This window comes from Rana temporaria, chromosome 8 (assembly GCF_905171775.1).
Source record: "Rana temporaria chromosome 8, aRanTem1.1, whole genome shotgun sequence".
NCBI classification, from domain to species: domain Eukaryota; kingdom Metazoa; phylum Chordata; class Amphibia; order Anura; family Ranidae; genus Rana; species Rana temporaria.
The window spans coordinates 115,917,639-115,936,046 of NC_053496.1; the positions used below are offsets into that span (position 1 = coordinate 115,917,639).

The following is an 18,408-nucleotide window of genomic DNA, read 5'->3' on the forward strand; positions in this document are numbered from 1 at the left end:
AGGAGCCATGATATCTCTCAGGTGCTGTCCTGAAAGCCGTTTTGGGAAACTTGTCCTTCTGTTGGAGATCTGATATAACATACAGCTTTCCTCTAGACTGCAAGACATATACATAAACTACATGCCCATCCTAAACTACTGACTAATCTCAAAAACTGGAATAAAGCACATCTTTTCTTGGTTTGGTAGGGCAGAAATCTTAAAGATGAACACCCTCCTGTGAATACTCTACCTATTACAGACCATCCCAATTAATTTACCACCAGCCTTCTCCAAGACATACAAAAGTGCCTTGCTCTAGATCTCTCTAGGGAGACCGAAAAGCCAGAATAAGCAGTGCCCATCTCGCCTTACCCAAACACTTAGGAGGGGTAGGCTTACTGGACATCAGAAACTATTACCGAGCCTGCCATCTCGCTAGAATACTGGGTTGGAAAGTCTACGGCGCTCTTAAAGACTGGGTCGCCTTAGAAGTCTCTCCGATCCAAATGAAGCCGGATTACCCCAACAACCCCCCCCTCCAATTCCTCATCAAGCGCTGTTCCCATGACCAAAATGCTAGCCAACCACTTTTGGGACAAAGGTAAATTGTTTTCCAACTCATAATGACCCGAATAGATGGACATATCTTATGCTTGTACACTACCTAAATTCACTAAAGGATCCTCTTACTCACAACTAATGACTTTTGAAATGATGTGCACACAAAAGAGCCCAACGCCACTTTAAATCCACCAGTCATAATTGTTCAAGGACAACTCCCCTCCTACGATAACAATGCCTGCCCGTCATGGGAGGGAGATCCATCCTCAAATCTAACACAGGAAGATTGGCAAAATATATATCCAAATATCCACAAAGGCTCCATGAACGTATCCACACAAGAAAACGGATACAAAATGCATAAATATTGGTATTGTACAACAACCCTTCTACATAAATTTAATCCAGAAAATATCAGAAACTTGCTGGAGATTCCAAACAGATAGCTGAACACTCTTGCACACCGGGTGGTCCTGCCCCCTGCATACAATCATTTTGGAAAGAAGCACACTGCATCACTTTAGGCGACTTTCTATGACCAGATCTATCCCAAGCCCAGCTAGGGTCCTTTCAGACGTCCTTTCAGTTTGTCCTGTCCGCTCCGTCGGCTCAGCGGGGATCCCCGCTGAGCTCTCGGCGGATAGGGCGGTCCCCGCACACAGTGCAGGGACCACCCTATCTCAGCTCCGCTCTGCCCTATGGGGAACCGGATGCAGACGGACCGTCTGTCTGTCTGCATCAGTTCCGTTCCGCCGGACGGAAGAAAAATAGGTATTTCTTCCGTCCGAATACCGGATCCCGACGGACGCGGACGCTAGCGGATGCTCCATCCGCTAACGGACGCATTCCCATAGGGATTCATTACAAGTCCGTTAACGGACTTGTAATGAACGGACAGGCGGAACGGACATGTGAAAGGGGCCTTACTCCTACACCATTCCTCCCTTACGCTTAACACCTTCCACAAATCCTTAGCCATGCGCATGGCTAATGTAGCAAATGTATTACTGTACACTGAAACTCACAACACCCCTCCTTCAATTAAGGAATCGTTTACCATAATATGTAAAATGTCCATACTCCCATAAAGGCCATCTCCCTCCACAAGATATCCATACCCCCCAGGAGATGCTCATCTCTACAGCACTACTGGGGGAGAAAAGTAATAGATGCAATGCCCCCCCCCCCCCCAAACACCAAAAGGGGTGAGCAAGAACCCACATCTGACAGGTGCCAATAAGAAATAATAGTGAAAGTGTTAAATTACCAAATGATCTAGTGCTGGAATATAGACCCAAGATTCCAAAATTGTGTCAGGTAAACAGATGGGACCACTGAGGTAGATTAGCCATCCAGGAATGGAGCCGATAAGGGTACAGCTGTCACACCCCCTCCAACATCACGTAAGGTTGCATATAACAGGGGGGAGTCGCCACAAACCGAGTTTGGCGCCAAAAAATTCCCTCCCATCAGGCACTACATGTAAAAAAATACGTCGGTGAGGCAGCACCACGTCACGATGCTGCACTTCCGGTGCAGGGGACATGAGGTCGATGCGTAGTGCAAAGGCATCCACGCACCCTGAATGGAGGAGAGGAGGAAAGACTGCATCGCAGCTCCCGGGAGAAATGGGAGCCGAAGGATAAGGAACAGTAATGGTTATATTGCAAGCAGAACTACCTAAAAATATTCTACGTACTTCCATCCCTATATTTGATATGAAAATTGGGGAGAACAGCAAAGTGGGACATTATATGAAGCGGCAGTGCCTCCATCACAGAAACTCTTTTCTTTAGACTAAATCCATGTGCATGCTCCTGAAGAGTAGATCTACAAAACGCATAGGGCTGTTATATGCCATGTGTTATTTTCCGTCTTACCAGACTATGCTCAGTACTATGTGAATAACTGTGCGCAATCATGTGGCTGCCTTGTCTCCACTGTACGTACATTTACATTGATTGTCAATTATGCGACATTACCATTATATTATCACTATATAATAAATCCAAACTTTTATATCCTACGTGCTTCATTTAAAGTCCCATTCCCCCGTCCCCTCCCTTTTTAACATACTTCCCAAATCACCACGGTATTGAACCCCAGATTGTAATGGCTACACAGCAGCTCTAAATCTCCAGCAATATTGATGTCCCAAAATCAAAAGGGGAAGGATGAAGGTATGGTTAAACTGAGCTGAACAGTAGGTGGAGCATAGCTGAGAATAGAACAGGCAGGATGCTCTTGCTGAACTAGATTAGTACCGCCCACTGTTCCTTTTATGCTGATGAGATGGATTCAACCAAAGGAGCATGTGTAACTATACAGGGGCTGTAAGGGACACAGTCACCCTGATAAGAGAAAAACCTCTAGCATCTGGTCCAATGCACAGGCAATTAAAGCTACCAAGCCTCTGAGAAGTGACTTTTGCTGATCTAAAAGGGATAGTCTAAACAAACTATATTCCATACAGGATGATGTGGTGTGTTGTAATACAGTAGTAGCAAAAGCTACATTGCCTTGAAAAAGTATTCATGCCCCTTCAAATGTCTCGCATTTTGTCTTGTTGCAACCAAAATTGTAAATGTATTTTATATGATAGTCCAACACAAAGTGGCACATAAAATTGGCAAGTGGAAGGAAAATTATAATTGGTTTTCAAAAGGTTTTACAAAAAATACTTAAATTGTGGTGTGCATTTGTATTCAGACCCCGAGTCAATACTTTGTAGAACCACCTTTCGCTGCAATTACAGATGCAAGTGTTTTTGGTATGTCTCTACCAGCTTTGCACATCTAGTGAGTGACATTTTTGCCCATTCTTCTTTGCAAAATAGCTCAAGCTCTGTCAGATAGGATGGAGAGTCTCCGAACAGCAATTTTCAAGTATTGCCACAGATTCTCAATTTAATTTAGGTCAGGACTTTGACTGGTCGGCCAGTCTAACAAATGAATGTGCTTTGATGTAAACCATCAAATTGTAGCTCTGGCTGTATGTTCAGGGTCGTTGTCCTGCTGGAATGTGAACCTCCGTCCTCAAGTCTTTTGTAAGCGGTTTTTCTTCTAAGATAGCACTGCATTTGGCTCCATCTATCTTCCCATCAACTTTGACCAGCTCCCTGTCCCTGCTGAAGAAAAGAATCCCAACAAGTTGTTGCCACCACCACATTTCACGTTGAGAATGGTGTGTTCAGGGTGATGTGCAGTGTTAATTTTACGCCACGTGCTCTGACCACCTTGTTCCACATGGCTTCTCGCAAATGGGACTTGGTATGGCTTCCTTCTTGCCACTCTTCCATAAATACCACATTTTTGAAATGCAGGACTAATAGTTGTCCTGTGAACAGATTCTCCTACCTGAGCTGGGGTTCTCTGAAGCTTCTCCAGAGTTACAATGGGCCTCTTGGCTGCTTCTCCGATTAATGCTCTCCTTGCTGGGCCTGTCAGTTTTGGTGGACAGCTATGTAATGGTAGATCTGCAGTTATGCCATACTCTTTCCCATTTTCAGATGATGGAATTAACAGCGCTCCGTGATATGGTCAAAGCTCAGGATATTTATTACATTTTTTTTTTTAAATAACCTAACCCTGCTGTAAACTTCTCCACAACTTTATCCCTGACCTGTCTGGTTTGTTACTTGGCATTCATGATGCGGTTTGTTCACCAAGGTTCTCCAACTTTTGAGGGCTTCACAGAACAGCTGTATTTGAACAGAGTTTAAATTACACACAGGAGGACTATATTTACTAATTAGGTGGCTTCTGAAGGCTATTGGTTCCCACTAGATTTTAGTTAGGGGTATCAGAGTGGGGCAGGGTTCACACTTGTATGACAAACGCTCCGACATTGGGAGCTCATGTCGCATGACGGGTGCAAATCAATGGTTCCCTATGAGAGCCATCTTAACTGGTCCGACAAGTCCTGCACTACTTTGGTCTGAATTTTATCCTACTTCAGTCCATTGAATATCATTGAAGTCGGATCATTGTTTTATCAGACTTTGGCATGCAACTTGTGCTCTGAGAATCTTAAAGAACTCCACACCACATTTAAATAAACACGCATGGGGTTCACCCTCCAAGGCCATACCAGGCTCTTTGGCATTGGGGGTCCTCCCTAAAATCCATATCAGACCCTTATCTGAGCACGCAGCCCGGCAGGTCAGGAAAGGTGGTGGGGACGAGCGAGCGCGCCCCCCCGAACCATAACAGGCCACATGCCCTCAACATGGGGGCGTGGGTGCTTTAAGGGCAGGGGGGCCCTTAAAGCATATTGTACCCCTACTCAATCACCTGAAAAAATCAAAAAGGGGCAAAAAAAAAAAAAAACAGTACACAGGTTTTTGGCAAAGTAATTCATTAAGTCAGCTCCGGCGTCTCTTCCGATTTCTTCTTCGCACTCCAGCTCTTTGCCCTTCTCCGGAGAGGTCTTCTCCATCTGCCGGATCTTCTCTCTGCGTTGTTTTCTTCCTCTGCCGGGTCACCTCTCTGAGCGGTGTTATTCCTCCGATCTTCTCATCCGCTCTAATGCTAGGTCCGTGGTGTGCCATTACTTATATAGGCATGGACGAGGCCCAGCCCCCTTATGATACCATCCCATCATGCTCCTGGCAGTGACGTCACAAGGGGGTGGGGCCTCCGAATGATATCACCCCGTGGCCCAGCCCCATGTCTCTAAGTAATGGCACACCGTGTACCTAGCATTAGAGCAGTAGAGAGCATCGAGAGAAGATCGGAGGAAGAACAGAAGGAGAAGACAGAGCAGAGAAAAGAGCTGGCAGAGGGAGAAGACCTCTCCGGAGGGCAAAGAGGGAAGAAGAAAAAGAGAAAAAATAAAATAAAAAGATTTCAGGAAGAGACAAAACGGAGCCAACTTAATAAATTACTTTGTCAAAAATCTGTGTACTGTTTTAATTTCTTGACACTTTTTTGGTGAATGGGTAGGGGTCCAATGTACGCCCTGCAGAGCACAACAACTACCGGCCAGGTTTCGGGGGAGGGGGGCAAAGTCAGATCCACAGTCGTACGATTGTTATGTCATACCAGTGTGAAACTGGGCTAAAGGGGGGCTGAATACAAATGCAAGCCACACTTTTCAGGTATTTGTAATATCATCATTGTCCCATTTTGTATAGGTCTTTTACAAAATCCATTTACGTTTTTGGTTGCAATGTGATAAAATGTGGAAAATTTCAAGGGGTATGAATACTTTCTTAAAGCACTGTAAATAGAGCCTTAGTGACACTTTAAATAAAATACAAAAAGGGATGAAAAGTATCCCAGCGCTACTCATCTTCTGCTGCCCCTTTGCAGCCACTTCCTGGCTACATTTGTGTCCCCCATGGCGATTCCATTCATTCCTCTGGTGGGTTTCTGGTCACCATTAACTACTGCAGCCCAGCTGTACATAAAGAGTGGTAATTGTACACAGGGGTTTATCATAGTACATAGGTGGTCTCTTCTAAAACATATCAGTAGACAGCAGACATAACACACATGGAGCCAGAAAACCTCAGACCTGGTCGGGAGTACCTATCTCCCCTCCTCCAGCTCACAGGCTTAGCATGTCGCAGTGTGGAAACAGGAACGCACAGCCCAGGCAGCTCCCCTGCTCCATCTCCCACCAAAAAACTCCAGCTCTCACTAGGAATACTGCCAGTAAGCACAATGTAGTTGTGTGAAACACATCAACCTTAGCCCTGGCTGTTGCACTTGCGGTGCAGGTCATGTACTTGTGTACCTCTACAATTTTTCCAATAAAAGGACTTTCGTTGCGTCTGTGTGCTGCCATTCCTTCTATCCAGTACTGCCAGTCTGACCGCTTCCTTAGGTGGTCCCCCAGCCGAGACCTGACCTCCCCCCAGCTGAACCCTCCCACTCCGTGTAGGTGGGCTCCAGGGAGTGGAAGGCCAGCTTGGCGGCGATGCCGCTCGGGCTTAGTGGGCAGCAGAAGAGCCAACCCAGCTCCCCCAGAAAGAAGCCATTGATCCTCAGGAGGACAGCGGCCATCTGAGGTGAGGAGTGCGGTCCTCCGACTGCCGCTCACAGACAGAAATCGGACTCCCGCCTGCTTCAGATAAGACCAGTCGTCAGGAGGAGGGAGAAGGATCAGTTGCCCAGCACTGCATGTCTGTTGTGTCGGTCAATGGGAGTTGCAGGGCTGGTGGCAGCTTTCCGGTCTCCATGGCACCTGGGATTTGTAGGGCCATGTCCCTCTATAGCCTGGGTCGGCAACCCATTGATCACGACCGCCCGACAGGTAGGCCACAACCGCACCACACTGCTCCCCACTCCATCTCAGATCACAGCGGCATTCTACATTACAGCCAAAGGCAAGTACTAGGTAAGAGGCGGGTCAACTGGAAACAGGAGAGATAGCACCCAGCAGTGAGTCCATGCCCAGCAGATCGGGGAGCGATATCTGTGTTAAAGCAACCACAGCAAAGACTGACGAAAAGTGCTGCAAAACAGGTTAACTTCAGGGGGTCAGTGCCACAGACCAATGACGGCTCCCTAGTATAGGGCTAGCAGTGTTATAAAAGGCTTCTGCTTACAATGCCAGAGACATCAACATTTATTTTGTATTATTGTGGCAGCTGCCTGAGGGGGGGAATTGGTAAATGGCTGCTTTGTTATTCTTGGCTCACATCTCTGCATGTTGGGAATGCGCACAAAGTTGCGTGCATTCCTGACACGCAGGGAAATGCGCTGCTCCTTAGCAGATGCACAAGAGGGCCAATCATTTTTAATGGCACCGCCACACATTGTAATTTCTGTTTTCTGACACACATCAAAACGCATGGTGCCCAGCACCCTGTGGTTCAAGGTGATTTTCCAGAAGTCAGAATTCTTTCCCCATCCTTCTCACAGGTAAGGCAGCCCATTGAAATGAAAACAGTAGTGTGAATCAAGGCTTAGGGGCCGTCCACACACTAAATCAGGGCGTTTTATTGAGCAGGCAGAAGTCCATTTTGGGCATCAGTGACATGCGCCAGGGAGCAGTTTGATCACATCACACAGGTCCCTTTTTTGTACTTCACCACACAGCAGAGCAGTGCATTTCACCTGAAATGCAGCGTCAGTGAGGTGCGATATTATGCAGCATGTCTGCATTTTATCACTGCACCTCCGGGCTCTGTAGCAGAAAGAAGGGGACACATAGAAAACATCAGTTTTCTATGTGCCCTAGCACGGACTGGTGTTTTCAGTGCAAAAAAACGCTAATCACTGCTCCAGAGTGAAAAGACCCTTATGCACCACTGACCTCTGAATTCTGGTTCACATACTACTGACCTGTGAATGATACTCATGCCTGTGCTCTGCATTACCACCGACCTCCAAACTCAACATTTTATATTACTGACCTCCGCAGTATTTGCTACTGTCCTCTAAACTTTTCAAATTTTTACTTTTGAAATCAGTCCATGCTAGGTTATCCAAAAAAAGAAAAAAACGTGTGACAGGCTGGTGACCTTAGATCTCTTCCAAGTCATTTAAGTAGATCCCCACCTCTCCAAGGTTGCCTAGCCCTGCTCTATAATAAATACTTGCCTCAATTAAGAGCACTAATTGTCATTTCTGTTTGCTCCTCTGCCATCAGCATTAATCACTTCTGACAAGTTGTCCTGACATCAAGAGAAATATGGTGACGGGGAGGGAGCTCCAACACAGCCTGTGATTCACAGCCTTAGCTCTCTTCCTGCGTTATGTCTGAAGGAGAGGGGTGTTCCTACCCTCCAATCAGCTTTCAGAGCTCTCCTTGCCTAGTTCTGCAAAATCGAACTTCAGTGCTCTGCCAACCCTTATTTTAGGACCTCTGACAAGATTAAAAAAAATGATGTAATTTGAACAGCTGAAGAGAAGATAAACAGGTACAACTTATGTTGGAGGCTTTATTTCACCTCTGTGTATCACATGAGACCAGTCATATCACTGGGTATATGAGGGTTTACAACAGAAATATGCAATTAGCAGACCTCCAGCTGTTGCAAAACTACAATTCCCATCATGCCTCTGCGAGTAATGCTTGTGGCTGACAAAGTCTCGCTATGCCTCATGGGACTTGTAGTTCTGTAACAGCTGAAGGTCCGCTAATTGCATATCCCTGGTTTACAACAACTTTAAAAAAAAAAAAAGAGGCCAGGTGGTACACTTCTCCACCGTTCAGCAGAAGCTTGTACTTTTAGTAATAAATACTAGGATTTCGTCGACTTGCCAAGGTGGAGAGGCAGGCTATTGAGGTCATGATTTCCCCTCGAAGCAACTGGATGAAGCTTTGCTTTTGTTGACAAAAATGCAAGCATCTCCTGAATGACAGGGAAGCACTCGGCCTTACCCTCTTATCTATAGCAGCAGACGTGAAGTCGTCCGTACTGCTCAACACAATGCAGCTTACTGTATGTAGGCAAAGTTACTACAATAGATTACAGCACACAGTGGCATCAGTTTATAAAAATAAAACCCTTGGCTCAAATAAGCTAATTAAAAGCGATTTTAAAGTTGAAATTCTACTTTAACAGAATAAAATGCCAGAAAGACATTAGGGGACTAAAAGACCCCTGAAATCTTCTTTAAGACTACCCATCACCTGCACTAATATGTTGCTACAAAACGTAATATATATATATATATATATATATATATATATATATATATATATATATATATATATATATATATATATATACACATATACACACACACACACACACACACACACATATATAACACACATTACATACACACCAACTGTGTAACCTATACAGCAACATGATCTCTTGTATGGAAGTTTCTTATACATGTTCACACGTGTAATGCTTCAGAGAACAAATCTTTTAATTCAACACTTAGGACTCTTTCACACTTGCAGAGTCCACCAGCAGATCCACCTGTTCACTGGGGGATCTGTCCACCGACACCGCTGAAGCAACGGATAACCGGTCCTTGGTTATGCAGATTGGACACGGACTGCTTTCCTCTATGGCGGGCTGGATGTAAACAAACCGGCTGTCTGTCATTAGATCTGCCAGCATTGCCCCATCTGTCTGCTTTTAGCAGATAGGATCAGATGTTGACAAGTGTAAACAGACATGTCCATTTACATCTGTCGCTCCATAAAAGGGCAATGGACGTCCAATCGGGACACCTAAAGAATGGACCGGAGGACTTGATGTGCCAGTTTTGCCTCGCTTCCCCCAAGCGGAATGGTTCAGGTCGGGACAGTTTGGAACGGTTAGAATGATCCGGTCTATTCTGGCGAGCGTTTCCAATGCAAGTCGGACCGTCAGGGACCATACAGCAGGGATATGCAATTAGCGGACCTCCAGCTGTTGCAAAACTACAAGTCCCATCATGCCTCTGACTCTGGGTGTCATGCTTGTGGCTGTCAGAGTCTTGCTATGCCTCATGGGAATCGTAGTTCTGCAACATCTGGAGGTCCGCTAATTGCATATCCCCGCCATACAGGGTTTAGAAAAAATGCCTAGCGTGTTCACCAATCAGTGGAATGTATTGTAGCTCCGCCCTAACCAAACCGTTCCATTTTCTTTGGCCCCACAATGGTGCGGTTCGGTTTTATGGCACGCTTTCATAATTGAAACCCCCAAAAGCGTACCGAACCGATCAGTGGAAACGAGGCATTAGTGTGAAAGGGGTCTAAAATATTAAACTCAAAACAAACTGACAAAAGATTTTTTCCATACCAAATGCAAACATAAAATAAACATGAAACAAAGCTGGACCTAAACATTGCCTCTACTGAATACCAAGCTTGCCCAGTACACCAGGATCTGTTTGGTCAACAAAAAAAGATTTACCAATATTATAACAAGCAGACTCACCTAAACAACAACATTATACACCTATATATACGAAATCTAGCACCAAGTTCACTACAGCCCCACGTCAAACCACAGTCATATTTTTTCCCCATAGAATACGATTTGTAGCATTTTATGTTTTTTTCCCCCCCATCATCTGGGCACCTCCAGCCACTCTGTCTACATCAGGGATATGCAATTAGCGGACCTCCAGCTGTTGCCAAACTACAAGTCCCATCATGCCTCTGGGTGTCATGCTTGATGCTGTCAGAGTCTTGCTTTGCCTTATGGGACTTGTAGTTTGGCAACAGCTGGAGGTCCGCTAATTGCATATCCCTGGTCTACATGCACTAGTTCTATAGTCTGTTGTACATCAATGCCCTGGACCAGCTTCCTGATCGGGGCCAGTGGACCACGCCTGCTCAGTGTGTCAGTACAGCCAACTGAAGTCTCCTACAGAGGTGTAGGTAACCGGATGAAAAGAAAACACAAATGGGAGACCGTTGTCATCAAATACGGAGAAGTGCCTGAGCAAGGTATTGGAATAAAAGTGGCAGATCTACAAAACATCCTTTGAAGTTCTATATTAATGGTTATTTGAGACTGTAGGGGTTGGGTTTAGACCTGGTGTATGTCTAGTGAAGACTTTTCTCTGCAGTCTAGGAAATTCTAGAGAAGGATTAGAAAAGGCAGAAGCAATTAGCGGACCTCCAGCTGTTGCAAAACTACAAGTCCCATCATGCCGCTGGGTGCCATGCTTGTAGCTGTCAGAGTCTTGCTATGCCTCATGGGACTTGTAGTTCTGCAACAGCTGGAGGTCCGCTAATCGCATATCCCTGGATTAGAACCTCTCAGGTATTTATTGCCGTTTGTGTCTGCACTGAGGAAGCACATCCTCCTTATTTGTCACCAAACAGTGAAATCACATCCAATGGGGACACCAGCAGCAGGGACAAACGTCTAAGGCCTCATGCACATGGCTCAATCTAAAGTATTTCTGCAGTGGGTATGGTTTGTAATCGTGTGGAGTAATTTGCTGTGGTTAGGGATAGATTTCACCCATGGAAGAAGACAGTTCATATACAGGGGTAATTTTCCATGGTTAGGGATAGATTCCACCCATGGAAGAAGACGGTTCATATACAGGGGTAATTTTCCTTGGTTAGGGATAGATTCCACCCATGGAAGAAGAAGGTTCATATACAGGGGTAATTTTCCGTGGTTAGGGATAGATTCCACCCATGGAAGAAGACAGTTCATATACAGGGGTAATTTTCCGTGGTTAGGGATAGATTCCACCCATGGAAGACGACGGTTCATATACAGGGGTAATTTGCCGTGGTTAGGGATAGATTCCACCCATGGAAGAAGACGGTTCATATACAGGGGTAATTTTCCTTGGTTAGGGATAGATTCCACCCATGGAAGAAGACGGTTCATATACAGGGGTAATTTGCCGTGGTTAGGGATAGATTCCACCCATGGAAGAAGACGGTTCATATACAGGGGTAATTTTCCTTGGTTAGGGATAGATTCCACCCATGGAAGAAGACGGTTCATATACAGGGGTAATTTGCCGTGGTTAGGGATAGATTCCACCCATGGAAGAAGACGGTTCATATACAGGGGTAATTTTCCTTGGTTAGGGATAGATTCCACCCATGGAAGAAGAGGGTTCATATACAGGGGTAATTTTCCTTGGTTAGGGATAGATTCCACCCATGGAAGAAGACGGTTCATATACAGGGGTAATTTGCCGTGGTTAGGGATAGATTCCACCCATGGAAGAAGACGGTTCATATACAGGGATGCGTGTCCAACTGCAGGTAATTCTCCATGTAGGATTACACGTGGAAAGCATCAGCCTGGCATCATTTGTACAGACGTCCAGTCCATGGATGACCAAACCCACCAGGGGATACCCATCCCACCAGTAAATGCCCCGATCTGGGTGGTGTACAGCCCTCATCTGCCTTGTGCACAAGCCCTAGTTTACACTTGTGGTAGGAGGCGATTCAAATCAGGGGTGGAGATGCAGCTTTACAAGCCCTTTAAGCTCCAAAGGCAGCCGGACGGAGTTGTACAGATTCTGTGGCAAAAATATTGGACCACCGCCAAACCTGACCATTTTAAGTGAATGCAGCCACGCTGCAAATGCCCTGCAACCTCAGCCAATGAGAAGGCGACAGACCTGTCTCTTATCATCCACCCTCTGAAAAGTGATTTGTGGTCTTCAGAGGGTGACGCAAGTGTAAACAAGCCCTAGAATAGTATTTACACTTCTGAGAAATGTCTTCTCACTTCCTGTTGTGTGCCTTAAACAAGAAATGGAAATTTCTCAAACTAAAAAACTGACAGCAATAATTACAGAGGGGGGGGGGGGGGGTTCTGGGTCACAGGAGCGCATTTACTTTTGCACCATTGTGACACAGAATCAGCTGTCAGCTCACAGCCATCCAACCCAGGCTCTGACCATTATAGACAGCACAGTGGTTAATACCATTGCATAGCAGCACTAGGAAGGTTGTTGGTTTGAATCTCAACTATGGCACTATCTGCATGGAGGTCACACGTTCTCCCTGTGCAGGTTTTCTCCAGGTACTCTGGTTTCCTCCCACACTCCAAAGACATGCCGATATAGGTTAATTGGATCCTGTCCAAATTTTCCCTAGTATGTGTATGTTAGGGACCTTAGCGTGCAAGGTCCTTGAAAGCAGGGACTGATATGAATGTACAACATATATGTAAATTGACAGCTATACAAGTACCTGTAATAAAAAAATCCACCCAGCTACCTGACAGCTAGATCTGCCTCTCAGCTTGTGGCTGAAGTTCCATCCCGTCCTCAGTCAAGCTCTGGAAGGGCAGTAAGGAGAGCGATGACTGACAGTCACCACTCTCTGCTCTGGGAAGACTGAGAACTGAACAGTCATGTGATCACTGAGATCTTGGTCTTAGAGCCAGCAGCATAGGTGGGCGAGTATAAATTTTATAATATGTTTCCTTTAACCCTTCCATACTCCAATTAAGAGAATAAAAATTAAATCTAGGTTACTCTGGGATAATTTGTATACCGTGAGCCATCGCTTCCCCTTTCAGGCTGAGACAATCATATTGTGATCAGTGTGGAATGACTACAACCATACAATTGACATTCACAATGTGGGGACTGATGTAAACAATCCAGCTTGTATACAAATAGCAAACCTTCACATAATAAAGCTGGCAGCAGATATGGAGGAGGATCATTGGCTCCATAATCTCACTGTACAATCAGCTCTATGATACTACTACTGCCATGGCGAGTATGGATTTGTACTTGGCTCTGTAGGTGTATGGGCATCACAGAGCAGTGTCCGATCATTGTATGGTGTGTGATCACATTTTATGGTGTGTGTGAGAGAGGGATCACATTGAATGTGTGTGTTTGTGTGTGATCACATTGAATGTGTGTGTTTGTGTGTGTGATCACATTGAATGTGTGTGTGAGAGAGAGATCACATTGAATGTGTGTGATCACATTGAATGTGTGTGTGTGTGTGTGTGTGAGAGAGATCACATTGAATGTGTGTGATCACATTGAATGTGTGTGTGTGTGTGTGTGAGAGAGATCACATTGAATGTGTGTGATCACATTGAATGTGTGTGTGTGTGATCACATTGAATGTGTTTGTTTGTGTGTGTGTGATCACATTGAATGTGTGTGTGTGATCACATTGAATGTGTTTGTTTGTGTGTGTGTGATCACATTGAATGTGTGTGTGTGTGTGTGTGTGTAATCACATTGAATGTGTTTGTTTGTGTGCGATCACATTGAATGTGTGTGATCACATTGTATGGTATGTGTTTGTGTGTGAGAGATCAGACGGTGGGGTGTAAGTCCAGGCTGTGTGCTGACATAGGCCTCGCAGAGTGAGAAGTTTAAGGCAGATCACAGGCCTGCCTGCTGACATGACACTCGAATAGAGGAGGGGGGACTGTGCCGGGCCTCCGGAAAGTTTGCAGCTTCCCCCCTCCAGGCTCAACTGAGCCGAGACAAACTTCCCAGAAGTCCGGCCTGCCATGGCGCACAGCCGGGACCCCGGACAAGCCTGTCCACAAATCTCCCCGACCCTTCCCTCCATACCTCACACGGTCTAATCCCCCGGGACTCCTCCGCTCCACCGGTGCCCGCCTTCACCAGCAACCCAGGCCGGAGATTCCGGAGGAGGGAGACAGCAGAGGAAATGTCCGGCTGTTTTTATTTAAACAGGGCCCGGGAACATCCCTCCGCCATATGCCCCCCTTCCGTCACTACGCTCACACAGCGCCCGGCCGGCCAATCAGCGGGCGGCTTACTCAGCCATTAGGCAGCGGGCCGCACTGCGCAGGCGCTGAAGAGGGCGGGGAGCTGCCAATGACGCACTACGGTGCGCGAAGAGATCGGGGTGGCTAGAGCGCACACACGGAAGACGCGGAGCATGCTGGGAGTGGTAGTCTGCTGTCATCCGCCTTACCTACACTCTGACTTCCTGTGGGCGAGGGCGGGGCATTTATGCACCTGTACGGGCATATAAAGAGAAAGAAAGAAAAGCACTGTGACATGACGCCCCACAAATCACGCTGTCATCACTCCATGACATTATTCCACATATATATCCTAAGGAGACCCTGTCATCACTCCACATATATATCCTTAGGAGCCCTGTCATCATTCCATGACATCACTCCACATATATATCCTAAGGAGACCCCGTCATCACTCCATGACATCACTCCACATATATATCCTAAGGAGCCCTGTCATCACTCCATGACATCACTCCACATATATATCCTAAGGAGACCCCGTCATCACTCCATGACATCACTCCACATATATATCCTAAGGAGCCCCGTCATCACTCCATGTCATCACTCCACATATATATCCTAAGGAGCCCTGTCATCACTCCATGACATCACTCCACATATATATCCTAAGGAGCCCCGTCATCATTCCATGACATCACTCCACGTATATATCCTAAGGAGCCCCGTCATCATTCCATGACATCACTCCACGTATATATCCTAAGGAGCCCTGTCATCACTCCATGACATCACTCCACGTATATATCCTAAGGAGCCCCGTCATCATTCCATGACATCACTCCACGTATATATCCTAAGGAGCCCTGTCATCACTCCATGACATCACTCCACATATATATCCTTAGGAGCCCTGTCATCACTCCATGACATCACTCCACGTATATATCCTAAGGAGCCCCGTCATCATTCCATGACATCACTCCACGTATATATCCTAAGGAGCCCTGTCATCACTCCATGACATCACTCCACGTATATATCCTAAGGAGCCCTGTCATCACTCCATGACATCACTCCACATATATATCCTTAGGAGCCCTGTCATCACTCCATGACATCACTCCACATATATATCCTAAGGAGACCCTGTCATCACTCCATGACATCACTCCACATATATATCCTTAGGAGCCCTGTCATCACTCCATGACATCACTCCACATATATATCCTTAGGAGCCCTGTCATCACTCCATGACATCACTCCACATATATATCCTTAGGAGCCCTGTCATCACTCCATGACATCACTCCACATATATATCCTTAGGAGCCCTGTCATCACTCCATGACATCACTCCACATATATATCCTAAGGTAAGGTGACCAGATTTTTAAAATGAAATCCGGGGACATATTTTTTCTTTACTGGTAATGGCGGCAAACAACGACTCTCTGCCCGTCGCCGCCCGCCTCACAGCCTCTCAAGTCTTACTCTTCGGGCCCCGGCTACTACTGGATGGGGAGCGGAGGAAGATCATTCCGCCAGGGAAGGCAGGTAGCTGGCCAGGATTTGAGCCAAGGCAGAAGAACATGCGAGCAAAGCTGAATGGGCATGCGCCCGAAACTGAAGAAATATTCCCTCCGCCCCGACCAGCACATGATCATCAGAAAGGGGCACAGATAATGGGAATAATACAACCCCCCTATGCTAGTAGGCACGGCGGAGCGGGGGTGTGTAATTCAAAATTTTTTATTTTAATTCTGCACTGACTGTCTTTGAAATTGCCCCTGCCCCCTATTAAATCCAATCTTGGGACAAAACCAGGGACAGACTTGGTCCGGGGACAGTGTCCTCAATCAGGGGACTGTCCCCTGAAACTGGGGATGTCTGGTCACCCTATCCTAAGGAGACCCTGTCATCACTCCATGACATCATTCCACATATATATCCTAAGGAGACCCTGTCATCACTCCATGACATCACTCCACGTATGTATTCTGTCATCACTCCATGTACAGTGCCTTGAAAAAGTATTCATACCCCTTGAAATTTTCCACATTTTGTCATGTTACGCGCAAAAACGTAAATGTATTTTATTGGGATTTTATGTGATAGACCAACACAGAGTGGCACATAATTGTGAAGTGGAAAGAAAATGATAAATGGTTTTCAACATTTTTTATAAATAAATATGTGAAAAGTGTGGCGTGCATTTGTATTCAGCCCCCTTTACTCTGATACCCCTAACTAAAATCTAGTGGAACCAATTGCCTTCAGAAGTCACCTAATTAACCACCTGTGTGTAATTCAATCTCAGTGTAAATACAGCTGTTCTGTGAAGCCCTCAGAGGTCTATTAGAGAACCTTAGTGAAAAAACAGCACCATGCAGGCCAAGGAACACACTAGACAGGTCAGGGATAAAGTTGTGCAGAAGTTGTGCCCACTTGCTCACTGGGCACATATACCTCCTTCCTGCCCAGGTGAAATTTCAGCTTATGGCACTGTGTCGCTTTAACTGACAATTGCGTGGTCGTGAGACGTGGCTCCCAAACAAAATGTACCTCCTTTTTTTTCCCACAAAGAGAGCTTTCTTTTGGTGGTATTTGTGCTATAAACAAAAAAAGAGCGACAATCTTGAAAAAAGCACAATGGGCTAGATTCAGGTAGGGGCGCGCAATGTTACGGCGGCGTAGCGTATTTACGCTACGCCACCGTAAGTTAGAGAGGCAAGTGCTGTATTCAGAAAGCACTTGCCTTCTACGTTACGGCGGTGTAGCGTAAATGGGGCCGGCGTAAGCGCGCGTAATTCAAATGTGGATGAGGGGGCGTGTTTTATGTTAATTCTTGGTGACCTGACGTGATTGACGTTTTTTTACGAACGGCGCATGTGTGCATTGCTCCAAAGTACGCCGCAAGGACGTAATGGTTTCGACGTGAACGTAAATTATGTCCAGCCCTATTCGTGAACGACTTATGCAAACGACGTAAATAATTCAAAATTCGACGCGGGAACGACGTCCATACTTAACATTGCGTACACCTCATAGAAGCAGGAGCAACGTTACGCCGGAAAAGCCTTATGCAAACGACGTAAATTATTTTTCTCAGTTTTGGCCAATACGTATTCTTCTACATATTTTTGGTAAAAAAAAAAAAAAAATCGCAATAAGCGTATAGTGACTGGTTTGCGCAAAACAAAATAGGGGACATAATTATGTTTTTTTTTCTTTTTTTCTACTAGTAATGGCGGCAATCTGCGATTTATGTTGGGACTGCGACATTATGGCGGACACATCGGAAACTTTTGACACATTTTTGGGACCATTTACATTTATACAGAGATCAGTGCTATAAATATGCACTGATTACTGTATAAATGTGACTGGCAGGGAAGGGGTTAACACTAGGGGGCAAGGAAGAGGTTAAATGTGTGCCCTGCATAGTGTTTCTAACTGTGGGGGAAGGGGACTGACTGGGGGAGGTGGCCGATCTGTGTCCCTATGTACAAGGGACACACCATCGGTCTCCTCTCCCTGACAGGGCGTGGATCTCTGTGTTCACACACACAGATCCACGGTCCTGCTCAGTTAATGAGTTACTCAGTTACACTATGCGTGGCGGAAAAACTAACACTGCATACCATCCCCACTGTGAAACACGGTGGTGGCAGCAACAATTTGTTGGGATGTTTTTCTTCAGCAGGGACAGGGAAACTTGTTGGCATTAATAGGAAGATGAATGGAGCCAAATA

The 18,408-nt window shown here is 45.9% G+C and overlaps 1 protein-coding gene across 2 annotated transcripts in view; it reads right to left on the minus strand.

Moving 5' to 3' along the window:
* The window catches only part of WAPL (WAPL cohesin release factor), a 162,392-nt gene extending 147,678 nt beyond the window's left edge, over nt 1–14,714 (minus strand). The window contains exon 1 of one of the 2 annotated variants that reach the window (XM_040320516.1): nt 14,487–14,714. The gene's annotated coding sequence lies outside the window, so the exon portion shown is untranslated. The remainder of the gene's footprint in view (nt 1–14,486) is intronic. The other variant, XM_040320515.1, reaches the window with a different exon arrangement.
* Nucleotides 14,715–18,408: the final 3,694 nt, after the last annotated feature.